This window comes from Onychomys torridus, chromosome 14 (genome assembly GCF_903995425.1).
Source record: "Onychomys torridus chromosome 14, mOncTor1.1, whole genome shotgun sequence".
Taxonomy (NCBI): Eukaryota; Metazoa; Chordata; class Mammalia; order Rodentia; family Cricetidae; genus Onychomys; species Onychomys torridus.
This window is the reverse complement of record NC_050456.1, coordinates 36,032,853-36,049,534: the sequence shown is the minus strand read 5'-3', so window position 1 is coordinate 36,049,534 and position 16,682 is coordinate 36,032,853. Positions and strand designations below refer to the sequence as shown.

At 34.8% G+C, this 16,682-nt stretch overlaps 1 pseudogene; it reads right to left on the bottom strand.

Annotated features, from left to right (window-relative positions):
* Positions 1-491: 491 nt before the first annotated feature.
* On the bottom strand, positions 492-15,961 carry LOC118595246 (annotated as a pseudogene).
* Positions 15,962-16,682: the final 721 nt, after the last annotated feature.

Sequence of the window (16,682 nt, the reverse complement as noted above, 5' to 3'; positions counted from 1 at the left end):
AAATTTATTTGTATAATGATAGTTATAGAAAATATTGTTTTTCCGAAGTGCAAAATTACATAGTGAATTGAGGAGTTATTCACTGGTTAGTTTAAAATATGCCATCAAATCCTAAGCCAATTTAGCTCTGAAAAATAAAATTTGTCCAAGAGCATATTTGAGTTTAATTTCAGCATATTTGAGAAATTGGGTTTATTGTATTTATAAATAAAAACTTAACTCATTATAATAATTGCACTTCAAGGAACAAAATATATAAAACAAGATGAATTTTAGTAGAATTTTCTAAGTTTCTCAAATATGCTGAATTGAATCTCAAATATGCCCATGCATTCATTACAAAGCCTAGTTCTGACTATCCAGACGTGTCTTGTGAAGAAACTCGAGTTTCAAGCAGATAACCTGGGTGATTTCACCTGGGTCTCCGATATTCTTTTTTTTTTTTTTAATGGTGAAAAAAGTATATTAAGAGTTAGCCAGCTGAACTCAGTTTAGATGACCCCAATTTTGTTTACGATACCCAAAGCATCATAGCCAGGAGCCAATCGTACATAGGCCTTCTTCTCTCCATCAGGCCTTGTGAGGGTGTTGACTTTGGCCACATTAATGTCACAGAGTTTCTTCATAGGCTGTTTGGTCTGGCACTTGTTGGTCTTGACACCCACAATGAACAGAAATGGGTTGTTATCTGCTATCTTCTTCATGGCTGATCAGTGGTTAAGTGGAATTGGATGATGGCATAGCGGTCCAACTTATTTATCCTGGGAACTCTCTTTCAAGGTTAACTGGGCTGCCTCCAGGGCTGCGGGGTCTTGGAGAGCCAGAAGATGGGTGATGTGCGGATCTTCTTTTTGTGACTGGATGCCTTTCAGCCCTGCCTCCTTGGTTTTCAAGGCCTTTTCTTTGGCTTCTGCTTGGGAGGGCCAGGAGCTTCCTTCTTTGCTTTCTGTGCCTTCTTGGTGAAAAGTCTCTGATACTCTTTTAATCCATTCTGTGGTAGCTTAAAATATATAATTTTCTGTCACTAAGGATTACTGTCAGGGCAGAATGATTATGACAAAGGTCTGTACACTGCTAAGCCCAAATGAAGTAGATACTGCCCTTGAGGGGACAGACGGGAATGTGCAGGACACAAGGACCATGGCACAGCCCTGTGGAAGCTTAGACATACTTCTTCCTCTAACATAATATCTTTCCATTGGATTCCAGAACCACAGAAATATCAACCCAAACCTAACCACCCGATGTTTTAGGGTATTTAACAAAGTTTGCTATTGTAAACCCTTGCTGAATTTTACAACATTCTAGTGTATTTTTTGTATTTAAATCTTTGTATGTACTCTGGCCTCAGATATTTCAATTCCAGGCATGAACCTGATAATAATGGAGTCTATACACAAGTAGAGGGATAGCAGAATGTTGAGGGGTTCTGGAGACAGACGCACTTCATGGTAGAGTGATTGTCTCACATGCTCACAGCTCTTAGTTCTGCCCCCAGCAACACTAAAAAGAAAATAAAAACGAAGAAAAGCAAAAAAAAAAAGAAATGTTGAGAATAAACCATGTTAGTTAATAATTGATCCATATCACTTAATTTCCAAATATTGTGGTTTTATCTTTTTTCAACCCCTCCCAGTCAGCTGACTTGACAATTCACAAAGTGTACTACAGTCATATAAATGTACAGCCCTCCTGGGTTTTCTTACTAACGGGGATGGATGGGAGTCGAGCAAATAACACAAAACAATCCTCATTCCTTTTATTTTCATTATCTCCCACCACAGCATATTGTATTATATGTATAACACAACAGTTAATATTTTCAGATCCCAGTACACATGAGAGTCTTCATAAATTCTTTATGTTTCTGATTTTCTTGATTCAATTGCTAAAATATCCCTGAGAAAAATCACACATTACATAAATTTATAGAAGGAAAATAAAAGATGCACAAAATGTGATATTATAGATATGGAGACTAAAGAGGGTAATGATGAGTTATCCCTTCAGCAAACATAATTATTAAAATATTCTATTTTTAGAAATATTGATGAGGTAATATATTTTATTAACATAAAACTGGATGATGCTATAAGAACTTGCAGTTTTCAGGCACCTACAATAATAGAATGCTGGTGATCATGGATTATATATGATTATATTTGCATGCACATTGTCTGAGCACCAATTTCATGTGTGATTGATTTTCAAAGTGTGGTGAACAGAATACATTTTCAAGGTCCATTTATTCAAGATGAGGTTCAAGTCACATAAAATATAAGTAATTTTGTATGTATTATAAAGACAAAATATTCTCCAATATACCATCGCTCACATGGATTACTAAGGTAGAGTTCTATCATTAATGACACAATCATTTTAATATGTTCTTCCCTAACCTAATAATTATATCAAAAATTCTAGCATATATGATTATCCCATTTCATATACATACCAACAACAGATGACATTTTCCCATGAACTTTTCTACAAGAATTAAGTACATCAAAATTTCTTAAACTTTTATTTATTCATTCATACATACAAACATGTAAACATTCATTTATTCATCAAATTGTTACTTGAAAACCTATTGCAAATATGCATGTGCATGACACTAATTACTACATGAGGAAGTAAGTTAAGAAATATATATATATATATATATATATATATATATATATATATATATAACTAGATTTAACAAAAATTGTTCCAATGTGGTAGAAGGAAGTCCCTCCCTAAGTGAGTCTATTAAAAATACCCAGATAATCATGTTGTGTCTTCAACATGGACAGCAGACTTCTTTTCAAGATATCCATCTCACATTTCTCACATTTCTCCCTACCTCAACATGTCTCCCTAAAAGCTTTCAGTCCTTTTCTCCCTTTTATTTTTTTTATTTCTTTTTTCATAACCCATGGAGTCTAATTATTGCTTGTGCATGTGGGGCTATCTATTGAACATGTGTGGTCTACCAGTAGTCAGTCCCTTCACACAAGAATGACTCTCCCCCAGCAGGTATGGATTGCCACTAGTTCCTCAGTTAGGAGTGGGGACTGGTGAGTTCCTTCTCCATTCTTGCTGGAATTCCAGCTGACTAGATTTTGTGCAGAATCTATATCAGTCTTCCAAAATGCTAGTTTCTCAGAATAGCAGCTACCAATCTATGTGAAGTCTCAGCCTTACACAGAGGTCATAATTAGGGTCCCAATCAATAACCTCAAATGGCTAACAATTGAATTCTTCCATCTCAGCCACTTGACACTTGTATAAAATATGTAGTTAATTTCAGCCTCGAGCAATTAAAGTCATTCCTCCTCATTCAAGTGGAATGCCATTGAGAAACTCAGACACCGCCAAACAGTTATAAGGCTTTATACGTGCATATAAATCATTTGTTGTAATTGTATGTCTACGTGCATGCATGTTTGTGTTTTTATAGGTATGAGTAAGGATTTGTGCAATCATGTGGGATGAGGGTGTCCATGTATGCAAAGGAAGTGAGAGGACCATCTCAGGTTTCCTTCCTGTCTTGTGAACTTGGGGAAACTTTTCCTGCCTCCCCTTCTTTCTTCAAAAGTAACTGTAAGAATGACTGTTGTCATTTCAGAAGCATGATACTACCATTGGATTACTGGCATTTTGGTGGTTGAACTCAGGTTCTTACACTGTGCAGCAAGCTCTACACCCAACTGAACTATCTCCACAGCTTGCATATCAATCCTTCACCCAGAGAATTCCTGGGGATAGTATCATAGTTGTTGCATATTACTAAGTTCAAGGTAACTTTGAGAATTAAAGAATGACACACAAAATATATAATTTGGTAACAGTCCATTATCAGCCTTAAGGGGTAATATTCTTCTTTTGGTTCTCCTTAGGTTCAGAATTCAGGGAACCAAATTAAACTTTTCTATAGAACAATATTATGCAATATCCAAGACAACAATAAAATGACAAAATATACATCTTTGGATATCAATGTACAGTTTTAAATTTTCTCATATTAATGAATAACAATATTTTAAAGTTAAGTAGAGTGAATGGAACACAAATCCAATTTCATGATGTCCACAATTTTTATAGTTTAATCCTCTCTTTCAAGTGAAAGACATGCTTTTTCTGCAAGTTGAAATCCAGTACTAATGACAGCATTATTTGTTTCTCAGTTCAGGGAGAAAATCCTGATGCATATGAGCAGTCACCGCTAAACTGGGAGCCCACAGTTTTCTCATCAAGAGAAAGTTTCCTTCTACAGGAAACTCTTCAGGACAGCATGCGATTTCCTTAGGTCATTCCTCTTCCAGCCTGTTAAATCATGACTTCCCCATACAGCTTTCCTAAGAAACACAATCGTTCAGCTTATGTCTATTGTATGAACTACTAAAGACAAACTGTTTTGAGCTTGGCTAGAGGAGCAAGTTAGAGCACTCAGTTTGTGTACGTTGACACACTATAGCACATGTACAATGTCGATTCTTATTGCTGATAAGTTAATAAGGAGCCACAACAAGGAAATGGCACGTATCTTTATTTCACTTTCTAATTGCCTAATGTTAATCTCAGGAAGGCAATAAACAGATCTGAAACTATCAGTGTTCATTAAATATGAATGAACAATTGTGCCTGTTGAATAGGTTTTAAATACCTAAACATAAAATGGTAAAATAAAAATTGGCATTAAAAACATACAATGATTATTCATAAATAACCACTTCACTTTCCTGACCTGCAACAAAAGGGTATAAAAAAGACATTAATGATAATATTAATAACTATAGTATTTCAAAGAAATACAAGAGAATGAGATACCTTAAGTGAGAGTATGAGACACCCGGATGATCCAGAAGGATGCTACAGGCTTTCTGATAACCATGCCATACCTACCATTTCTTTTTACTGTGTCAATTGTCATGTTACACTCAATGACACCTTTTTCCTGATAATTTTTCATCAAAATATACTTTCCATTGTTTGAGAAAAATATTTGTTTAGGTAGGTAATATATTACACTTTTCTTTTGAACAATTGAAAATCAATAATCATTGTACCTATCGGGAATCATTGCTCCACTGTTCACTGTTTACTGTGTCTCCCCTCTCTTCTTCAGACTCATCATAAACAACTAAATAATCCTGGTGTTGTTTGTCAATATTAAGACTAAAGATGGAACAATATGCCTTTATATAAGTAACTCATTAATATTATAAACAATTTTGTAATAATCATTGTATTACCCTTGATATCTTGGATAAAATCTTTTTTTGGCCATTTCCTATCTTTTTTTTATAATTAAATTAAATTTTACATGTCAGCCATGGGTTTCCCCATCTTCCCCCTCCTGTCCTCACCCCGCCTCCTTTAATAATACAATTAACTATGCAGAGAGTAAGAAGGTATCATAATTAGAATTCTTTAAAATCAAACAAAACAATTTAAACTAAAAAAATACTTTCTAAAAATAAAGCAGAGATATTTGCTCTCACTAACTCTATAGCACATTTACCAGATGTGGTGGTAGTTTTTGCGGTAGAAAACATAACAACTGTAACATGCACAAAATATAAAACTCAGAGAAAGCTTCCTCATTCAGAGTGTGTATGATCAACTGAAAGTCCCCAGGAATCTACCAAGAGAATCTCTTTCACAGAGGAGTAAGTTTTAAGTTGCATTGTACAAGATCATGCTCTGTACATTAATTCTAGCAAAAAAATGGAAATATAATATTTAGAGAATTAAATGACTCTTGCAGTAATAAATAAGATATTTCAGAATGACTATAAGAAACTATCTGTGATTGCTAAACTAAAACTGCAAACAATTGCTTAACGAATTAAAGGAAATCTGCTGTGGATATTGCTCTGTATAAATAAAATGCTGATTGGCCAGTAGCCAGGCAGGAAGTATAGGTGGGACAAGGAGAGAGGAGAATTCTGGAAAGCGGAAGGCGAAGGCAGGGAGAGACTGGCCAGTCGCCGCCATGACAAGCAAGATGTAAGGTACAGTTAAGCCACGAGCCAAGTGGCAAGTTATTAGATTAATAGATATGGGTTAATTTAAGATAGAAGAAGTAGACAACAAGAAGCCTGCCACAGCCATACAGTTTATAAGTAATATAAGCATCTGAGTGATTATTTTATAAATGGGTTGTGGGACTGCGGGGGCTTGGTGGCACCTGTAGAGAAGCTCGCCAGCTATGGAAATCTAACTGAATGCAAAGCTATACTGTATGCTTGGATCAGATTATTAAATTTGGTGGGTTTTTTTGTCTGCCAATACCAAGATTGAAAATGAATAAAGGAGATGTATGATATGTAAGTGGGTTGTAAGAAAACAATTCTAGGTAGTGTAATGTCAAATTATTAACTGTTATACCTACAGTTTTTGTATAACATATACTATAGGCAACTTGATTACAAATTTTATATGGCTCTGCAAAAAAAAAAGCAAAAGGGACATATACATTAAAAATGGAGATTATTTTTCACTTTCTTCTGATTTCAAAGTAAATTAAAGAATAATATTTAAGACAATATGATCAATATATAAGAATATACATGTAACTCAATGGGACAGGGCATAGAGTCCAAAATCTGATCAGTACATAGTAATAGATATTCTAAGAGAACTCAAAGCAATTCAGTGAGATATAATTCTTTTTAAGTGGTATTTATGGGCCACTAGCATAAATTATAGGGGAAAATTAAACTTGACCCAGACATTACACCTTAAACACAATTGAAGTGAGTCTTAAATCTAATTCTAAAAGGGGAAATAACAAAGCTACTAAAATAAAATATTGTATAATGTTATTGTATTTTAAGTTAGAAAAAGTTTCCATAGGAAAGAAAAAAAAGCACTAACTATAAGACATGATAAATTAGATTTCATAGACTACTTATCACAAGAAATTACTAAGAAAATGCATAACGTAACCACCAGAATGTATGAAAATACTTGCAAATTCATATATATATATATATATATATATATATATATATATATATATATAATGCATACATATATAATTTTATGATATATATATATATATGGCCTTTAAAAGTCATTTAAATTTTCTGACCAAATCTGTATAAAATAAAGTAAAATCCATCTACAATATTTAAAGAGTAGATAAGAGTAAAGGGGTTCTCAAGAAAAGACAAAAAGAAGGCATTTTGTATCCTTGTTCACCAGTGAAGTAATATTGAAAACAGAGAGGCATTTCATTTCTTTGTTATTAGAATAGTTTGTTTGTTTGTGTGTGTGTGTGTGTGTGTGTATGTGTGTGTGTATGCTTGAGCACATTTGTTTACACACATGCATGCTCATAAATGTAAGGGCAAGGATTTGATGTCAGGTACCTTTATCATTTCTTACCTTTTTTGTTGTTGTTTTGTTTTGTTTTTCTCTGCGTAACAGCCCTGGCTGTCTAGGAACTCAATTTGTAGACCAGGCTGGCCTCAAACTCACTCACAGAGATCTGCCTGCCTTTGCCTCCTGAGTGATAGGATTAAAGGCATGCACCACCACTGCCCGGCCTTCTACCTTTCTTAAGACAGTCTCCATTGACCTCTGATTGCCATGGCTGACTAGGATACTTAGACAAATCAGAAGAGAAGGAAGTGATAATCCACCTTGCCCTGCCTTTCCACCTCCTGGCACTGGATTATTATGTTATACTGGCTTAGCAAGAACTCCTCTCACTGAGCCATCTCCCAAACCCTGCTTTGTTAAAATTAAATATTGACATTGATACCATCAAAAATGTGGAAAATCTGTAGCATTCATAATTTTCTGGGGCAGTGAATTGTTCTACAATCACTTTGAATAACTGGTGATTTTTTTTTAAAATCAAACTAAAGACATATTTAATATATAACCATTTCTATTCATAGGGTTTGTCCTTCAAAATCAAATGTATATAAATTAAAATAATACTACAAATATATTCTAGGAGCTTTATTATTAATTACCAGCATGCCCATCAACAGAAAGACTGACTGTCTTTTTTGCTTTTCTACTATTGTGATAAAATATACCTTAACTAAAGCAACTTAGGAAGGAAGGGCTTAATTCAGCTCACAAACTCAGGTTACAATCCATCATTATGGGTGAACAACAGCAGCAGGAGCTTGTGGAAATTGATCACACTGTATCCACAGTCAAGAAAAGGAAAGCAGTGAATGCTGGTGCTCAGCTTACTGTGAGCAATTAATGCAGGAGCCCAGAGAACAGTGCCACTCAGAGTGGTCAGGTAGTCCCAAATCACTTAATCTAATCGAGAGCAACCCTCACAGGTATGTCCTGAAGAATATTTCCAAAGCGACTCTATATCTAGTTGACAGTTAGAGGAACCATCACTACATGCAAACACAAAGTAGTGTGTTTCTTTCTGATAAATAGAGTAAAAGTTTTTTTTAATCAAGTAAGAACCTCAGCTGCAAGTTAACATTATCCTAACACAACATGTGAAAACAACACAAGATTACAATGATATGAATTTATATGAGAATTAACAAAGTGATACGTATCAATACACTCAGGAACATGATTGTTTATAGTTTGGGCTCAATTTTTATAGACAAAAAAAGTATATTTGCCTAGGTGAATGATTGTATTCTGTATTATAATACTTGTCCAATCTCATCTTTTACTTTAGACAGGAAAAAAGTTCAAGAGACCCCAGTTTTGATGAAAATATTGTATATAGATTTTAATACATTATTGGTAGGGTTGTAAAAATGGAACATCTCCTTTGACACACTTGTTCACTACATCCACATCTACTTACACTAAACAAATATATACCCTGTGGCCTAGAAGTTGCCACTGCATGTCAACCTATTTTTTTGTAATCTCTTTAAGGTATAAAACATACCTGCTTCTCACCATTAATATAATACTATGAATGTATATGTTTGCATAAAAGGTATTAAACTCCTTTAACTATGTTATTTATAATTATAATGGACAATAAATAAAAAGCCTAACAATAGGATGAGACATCTCCCTCTGGTTCTTAAATTCTTTTCACCCATTTCTGTGATCAAAACATATTATTTGCATGTAGGCATAATAAATAAAATATTACAAATAAGATAGTATATATGTAAAATATATATATATATATATATATATATATATATATATATATACACATATATATATGATTGGTAATATTGTTGACATTTTGTCCAAACAGTTTCTCCAAGGGAATGACTTGATGCATTGTAGGCCATTTAAGAGTATTCTTAGCTTCTATTTGATAGATATGAGCAGATGTATTACAAATGTGACAATAAGAATATCTACAGACATTATCAAATTTGCCCTGAGGATGAAAGGTCAACTCCAGGTGAAACTCACTGAGAAAAGGAAACAACATGTATCAATCCATTATTCTATTATTGCTAAGTACAAGCTAATAGAGTATTAATAAGCACAGATCATAAAAAAGTAAAGTATTGGTGAGTCATTAACAAACTGTTTTCGAAGGTCAGTGGAGAGGTAGCTATGAGAAGTCTGGTGGATTCAATGGCTTCTCTGATTATTACAAGTTCTACATTGGGGTGTTACTATGTTCCTAACATTTACTTTCCAATGTATATGAAAACATGACATGTTCATTAAAGTCTTCTAATTCTGAGATTCTATAGTACTAGTATTTATGCTGAGAATCTTGCATTTATTACAATTTTGTGACTCTAAATAGGGTATTTTGGTTTTAGAGGATTATATTTTTATGTATTTCTTTCACATTTACATGTAAATTCAATGATAAACCTAGTCATATACTCAAGAATTTGCCTAATGTTTTCAAAAAGAAATACCTTTGGTTACACAGCAATGTAAATGGAGACTTTTGTATGTTATGTAAGACCACAGGAAAAAAATTCTGATAGATTACATTGACACCATTAGCATTTTAAGGCTTTAGTACTAATGATGATTAATGATTAATTTATTAGTAATGATGATCTAAAACATGACTCTGGAGTCTACCTAGAGCTACACTCAGGGTTGTCATGAAGTGAGTTTAAAGAAAATAGTATGACATTGACTTTAGAATACACTGAGCCAACATTTCAAGCACTTCATAACACAAACTGAAGGATTACAAAGTCATTCCAAATTCTGTTATAATGTATAGATTTGCTGCAAAGTACCTATTTCATCACTACATCACCATTATTTTCAATGAATATTTAAGATGAAAAACACAATGCTTAGTTACTAATTAACTGCTTAGCTACTGCTTTTATTGGAATGTTTCCTGAGTTCAGCCTTTAATTAATACCTCAGATACTAATTCAGTCACTGATTTTAATTTAAAGAGAAGGTAATTGTATAACATTCTGAGTGATATAACTCAAAAGGCAACATTGCAAACTGCATTAACCTGCATTAACTTACATCACACCATGTATAATTCCCAGAAAACAAAGGAAGGTAAATATTTGACTCACGTTTTTCTTCTGTGACTTGGAACATTGATAATAAAGGTAACGCATGGGAGAAAAGCATTTCAAAAATACTTGACTGAAAAGGCATCTCACAAGAACCCTTTACTCTCTCAAGAATATGTTAGGTTCACCTAATAGGGGTCAGTTTTAGTCATCCAGTTATTATCTTAATCTTTAAATTTCAGTAATTCTCACATTAGTATCTTCAATTTCAATGTACCTCATGAACAATAGATACCAACCAAAATGTTTTGTTTTGATTTGTTTTTAATGAAGGGAATTGTTCTCAAAGTTATGGAAGTAAAATTCAGATATTTCAAGGTCTCACTTAACTACAGCAAAGTTAAGTTTAGTGTACAGCAGATTTACTGCCCCTTTTAAGTCTAGGAACATAAATTATTGTACCTAGTTGTAAATATAAAAGCTAAATTATATGTGCTCAATACTGTATTTGGGCTGCAATGAATAGATTCACTTCATTGAAAAGCCTATTATCTACCAAGTGAAAATAAATCCATGCTCATGTAACTTTTTATAAATTATTTGTTTGCACTTTATCACTGCCATATCTGATAATTACCTGTCACCTCCTCGATGCTCACAGAACTCACAATATTGAAATCATTTCCAAATACTCCAGAAGAAACAAGAATATATTGTATTTCCCTAAACTTCAGAACTGAAGGCAGTTTGCTGTATTCATCCACTTTCTGTTTCTGTTCTTCAGACACAATGTCCTGTAATTACGAAGCACTCCATACCTTGAGCAAGTTTTACAGCCCACTAAAAAGCTAATTAATGTTAAGTTCAAAGTGGTACTCTTGCACTGACATTGCTGTGAGTTGTTGGCTTGGGTCAAATATAGAGTGCACTTTCCTTTGACCTTCAATGACTGAATGCAAGGATAGCTCATTAAGAGAGTTGTAGCACTTCTCAGGCAAGGATACATTACTGATGCTTGGCTTTCCAGAGAAAAGGAAACAAAGGGAGGGCTTGTAAACTAGTCAAAGTTCAGGCAGGGTCTATGCCACACACAGTTCAGAGCAGCTCCTAGCTTGCTCTTGACATTGAGCAGGGGGCGGGTCTCTAGAGGTCAGATATAAAGGGAAGTGTTTATTTATTCTTCTCCTTATTAATCTTTCCAGTTTGGGTTTAACCACTGAGCTTGTGTAACTTTTTTGAGTTCAAATAAAGCATTATTCTTTGGGGGGGGGGGGGCTCTTTCAGAGAAATATTAAATATTTAAGTGGGAGGGTTCTAGTTTCAGTCACAAAGTGTCCTAGCTCCACGTCTTTCTATACCCACGTTGTAATGCCATTTCCTTCTGCGTATGTATTTCTTCTCTTCTGTCCACCTGCAACTCCAAGGAGAATGTAATGAAAACAAAGCCCTAGTTTTACATCATATACAGTCACATAGATAAACAGATGCCAATGCAGGTAGTCATCAGTGGAGTGAAAGGTGAATTCCCTCAGTCAACATGCTGGCATTTCTGTCCGGCAATCTTGGATACTTATGGAAATGCCCTCATGATCAGATGACTGCTTCACTTTGAGAGGAAAAAAAAACCCACAGTGGGGACATTTTCTTGTTTGGGGGAGAATTTCTTTTCCTCATGATGGTAACTCAGGAATAAAATATTTCCTTCTAAGCAGCAAGGTTTTTAAAGGGAAAAGAAGGCTCTTTTGCATGATGACTGGAAATAGAACTCCCAAGGAAGCCAGGCTACAGTGGGAGCTGATGACAGAGGAAAGATCAAAATAAGAAGGAGCTGAGAAGAGAAGGCCAGTGAAATTGCACAGAAGAAATGAAAACAGAGAAGAATAAACCTAATAGCATATCTTATAAGCACAAAAAATCCTTAGAGATTGGTCACAGAAGGCAGTGAGTTTTATGGAAACAGCATTTCCATCTTCTGAAATGAGCCAGGAGGAAAGACTAGAAACCATAAATCAAGACAGCTCTTGAGGGACCATTACCACATCCCCAGTTAGCAGCTTGGGAGGGCAAAATTTAAGTCACCCTTGAGTGCTTCTGTAATTGGATTTGGAATATTTGCAGTGATAAATAGTCTAGTAAAAATATTGATTGGAAGAATAGTGAAAGCAGAAAGGTCTAGGGATGTACAACAGGACCAGAAACCTAGAGCTTAAATCCCAGCTCAGCTGTTAATAGAAATGAGCCCTGGGCAAAGTATCTCAGCTTCATTGAGATAATTTTGTTGAGATATTTATTGAGATAAGCTTCAATTTGCTTATCTATGAAATGACATTTTTACTGTTTCATTTTGGTTGGAGCAAAATTGTAAAGTCTAATAAATTATAATAATTAGAAAGGCTCTGACTTGGTAGCTGAGACCTTCCTATTCCTGAGACTTATGAAATGCTCTGGCATGCTGTTAGTCACTGCATATTCCATCTCTTTCTATAATCAAGAAATTTTTTGTAGAAATGATAGACTTTCTGATTGTAAAATCAAAAGAAGTTTTGGGGGATACTAGTCGAGAAATACTCCTTTTTTTTCTTTCTTTTCTGTTTTTTCGAGACAGGGCTTCTCTGTATAGCTTTGAGCCTTTCCTGGAACTCACTTGGTAGCCCAGGCTGGCCTCGAACTCACAGAGATCCGCCTGGCTCTACCTCCCCCGAGTGCTGGGATTAAAGGCGTGCACCACCACTGCCCAGCAAGAAATATTTCTTTTATAGTTTAGGTCACATTGCACTAATTTTCAATTTCACTTTCTACCTATGTGTTCTTAAAAATTCAAGTGGGCATTAACATATTAATATATTGTATATTTAATGTTTGAAAGTTGTAATATTACTTTCTTCTGTGAAACTTTCACATCACAGTAATTAGAAAAAAAGAGTTTTGAAAACTACATGTTGGAATAAAGGGGATCTATATAGAGGTGTGGGTAGTAGAGGCTGAAATTGGACAAGTCACAGTGATAGTTAGGTATTCCTGAACCCTCATAGTCACCTCTATCTTCTCTGTTATTGAGTCTCTGTAGACAGTCATATATCAGATGCTGCTGGTTGCCATGTTACTTTTTCTTAACTCTCCTAGCTTCTATGCATATGAAAACATCATAAAATAACCCATTTTTCTGTATGTTAACAAAAAGTTAGCAGATCCATTTAACTAAAAATAAAAAACAATCAGAACTTAGACTTGCAAATTCATTTTAGAACAGCTTTATACCTATAACCTATGTTAATGAACTAATTGGGTAACTCAAGTATTTTCCTACAAGAGAATGCACTTTTCATTTTCAACTATACCCAGAATATTAGGAGGAAAACAAAACAAGAAAGGGAGAGAGAGAGAGAGACAGACAGAGAGAGAGATATCCATTCTAACCATTCCTCTTGAGATTTTGGTAATTCAATGAATGAAGGTGAAAGTCACTAGGATACGCCATGTTTGGGTCTGTTTTGTTTGTTTGTTGGAAAATACCTGGTGACCATCTGTAGGATAAATAGCACTGACATTAAAAGTGATTTAAGGAAAAATAGTATAGATCACAAGGGCATTAGTCTGAAAGGGAAAGACTTTAAAGTATGTGATCTTCATAGAATTATCAGCACATCACTCATCTTTACACTTCATGATGAGTGGAACACACTCAATAAACAGTTCTTGCATTAACATAATTAAAGATTGATATAGAGTTATTAAAGTAGGGTCTAGGTCTAGAAGGTTTAAGAAGGATCACATGGTAGCCGGCAGCTTCTTGTACACAATTATCCACATAGATGAATTGAATAAAAAAGGAGTTGATTATGAGAGTTCAGTAATCCTGACTTGCAGAATCATGTGAATTAAGAGATTGGGTTTCAAACTAAGAAGTTGGAGAAAGTTTTTTGATGATGGACAAACTTTTTTCTATAGTTTGAATGATCAAACCTCTAAGACATTATGTGAAAACTTATAGCATGGAACAGAAAAAAAATTACATCCATTGAAATGTCCTGACAAAGTTAATTTATGTAGTATAAAAGATTTAAACTTACTGACTTTGTTCAGTTTTCTTAAAAGAGTCTCTTGTATGTCTTGGGATTTGTCACTTACTATCATGAACAGTTTCAAACTATCATATCCTAGCACAGAAGTTAAAAGAAAAACTGAATTTATCCCCCAAACTGAAAATACGCCACAAGCTTGTGGCTTCCCTGATGGGTGATGTCATTCTGTATGCTGTGAATATGTGTTGCTCAGATTGGTTGATAAATAAAGCTGTTTGGCCAATGCTGAGTCAGAACAAGGGTAGGTAGGACATTCTGATGTGGTGGGGTGGGGGGAAGGCAGAGCTAGGAGATGCTGCTAGCTGCCCCTAGGAGAAGCAAGATGTAAAAGTACTGGTAAGCCACAAGCCCATGTAGCAAAGTATAGATTTATAGAAATGGGTTAATTTAAGAGCTAGCTAGCAAAAATCCTGCAATGGCCATAGTTTAGAAATAATATAAGCCTGTGTGTGTTTACTGTGTGTGTTACTGGGTCTGATTAGTTGCAGGACCAGGTACGACACAGGAATTTTATAAGTGGCTGTGGAAACTTGGTGCCAGGTGAGCACAGGAAAATTTTCAGCTACACTTTCCTTTCTATGTTTTCCTTTCTGTACAACATGTGAATATAAACATGACTGCTTTCTGGCTTAATATATTTAAATGTAGATACATAAAGCACTTTGTAGTCATAAAAGTGAATACTTTCCTTCATTTTTTTAAAATATATAAAACCCTTCCCTCTGCCTCTGTAAACACTTCTCATTATCCTTCTAAGAATTTTTAAATGGAAATTTGCAATTTAGTGTTTTAAAACCTTCTATTTCTAGCCAATTTGATTGTACCCCATGGAGCTCAGAAACTCTCTGCTCTATATTATACTTAAATGTTCTTGTAAACAACCAAGCTGTATTATCTCTATTTCTACTTCCTCAATCAGTTGCTTCTTATTAAATAAGAAAAAACTTTACCAGAAATTCCTAATGACTCTAAGATAACTCTTCTTAGTCAGATGCATACGCTTCAGGTGATTATTGCTTTCACAGAGTGAAATTTCTAACTGTGCATTAAAGCATGGTGTTGAAACCATCCTCAACACCAAGTTTACTTGGAGGAAACCTTGAGCCCACCATTTCTGGCCTATAGCCATGGTACTGGGCACATCATTTCTCCCTTATTAGCCATCATGCCCTCTACTTTACTGAGAAGAACAGCTTCTTTTTGTCATGGGGCTGAGTGCCATTTGCATTTTCTTCCTCAGTTTCCCTCTGCACCTAGCTAGCTCTGGACTGTTGTCTTCCTGGTGATCCTACTCAACTGAATTAGTCCACTGTATTCTCTTGTCTGCCTATCTCACAGGACCCAAGCTAGAGGAGATGGAGTGTGAAGCATGGACATTCCCTTCTCTAATTCCCAGTCTATTACAGATTGAATGTGTCTACATACAAGTCTCACCTTTTGATTGACCATACTCATCATCGCTCCACGCATTAGGTCCAAGTCATGTTCCCTCCATCTATACTTCTGCCTTAGGCTGCGAAAACCCTTCCATGGCACTAGCCCTTCACCTTCAGTGACACATTGGAGACCTAACGTCCTTTATGTCGATTGTTTTTTAATCTCCATTACCATCCTGTTGGCACCAAGGAAGTACTTGAAGTGATTAAGCAAGAGCATTATCTATCATTAATTAATTAATTTAAGATATTTGATGTACTACTGTGACTTAAGAACAGCTGGTATTTATTATAACTGCTTAATAGAATTTATTTTCATACCACAAACTTGTGAAGTGGCTTTTATTGTTCTCTTTTACCCAAGAGAAAACAGAAAAATAGAGAGTCTAAGTAACTTGCCAATGATCTTGCCTCTAGTAAATGGCAGATGTGAAATTTAACCTGTCAGTCAAGCTCCACGGTATTTGCTCTTAAGGCTGCCTATATTGTTTCATCTATGTCCTCCACTAAGCCAGTTATTCTGGGCTCTATTTTTATACACACATCTTTGCTTCAGTGTTACTCCCTATATTTCTTCATTTTCCCCCTCTCTCTTTTCTTTTTTTACATTTTTCCTCTAATCCCCATGGCTCTATATTGTGGAAGATCACTTAGATTTCTTCATAAAATATTGTTACCTTGCATTTTGAACAGTTGAGAACAATGATGTATACATATTCATAAAATTAAAAACTAAAGTATTCATGGTTTAAGCT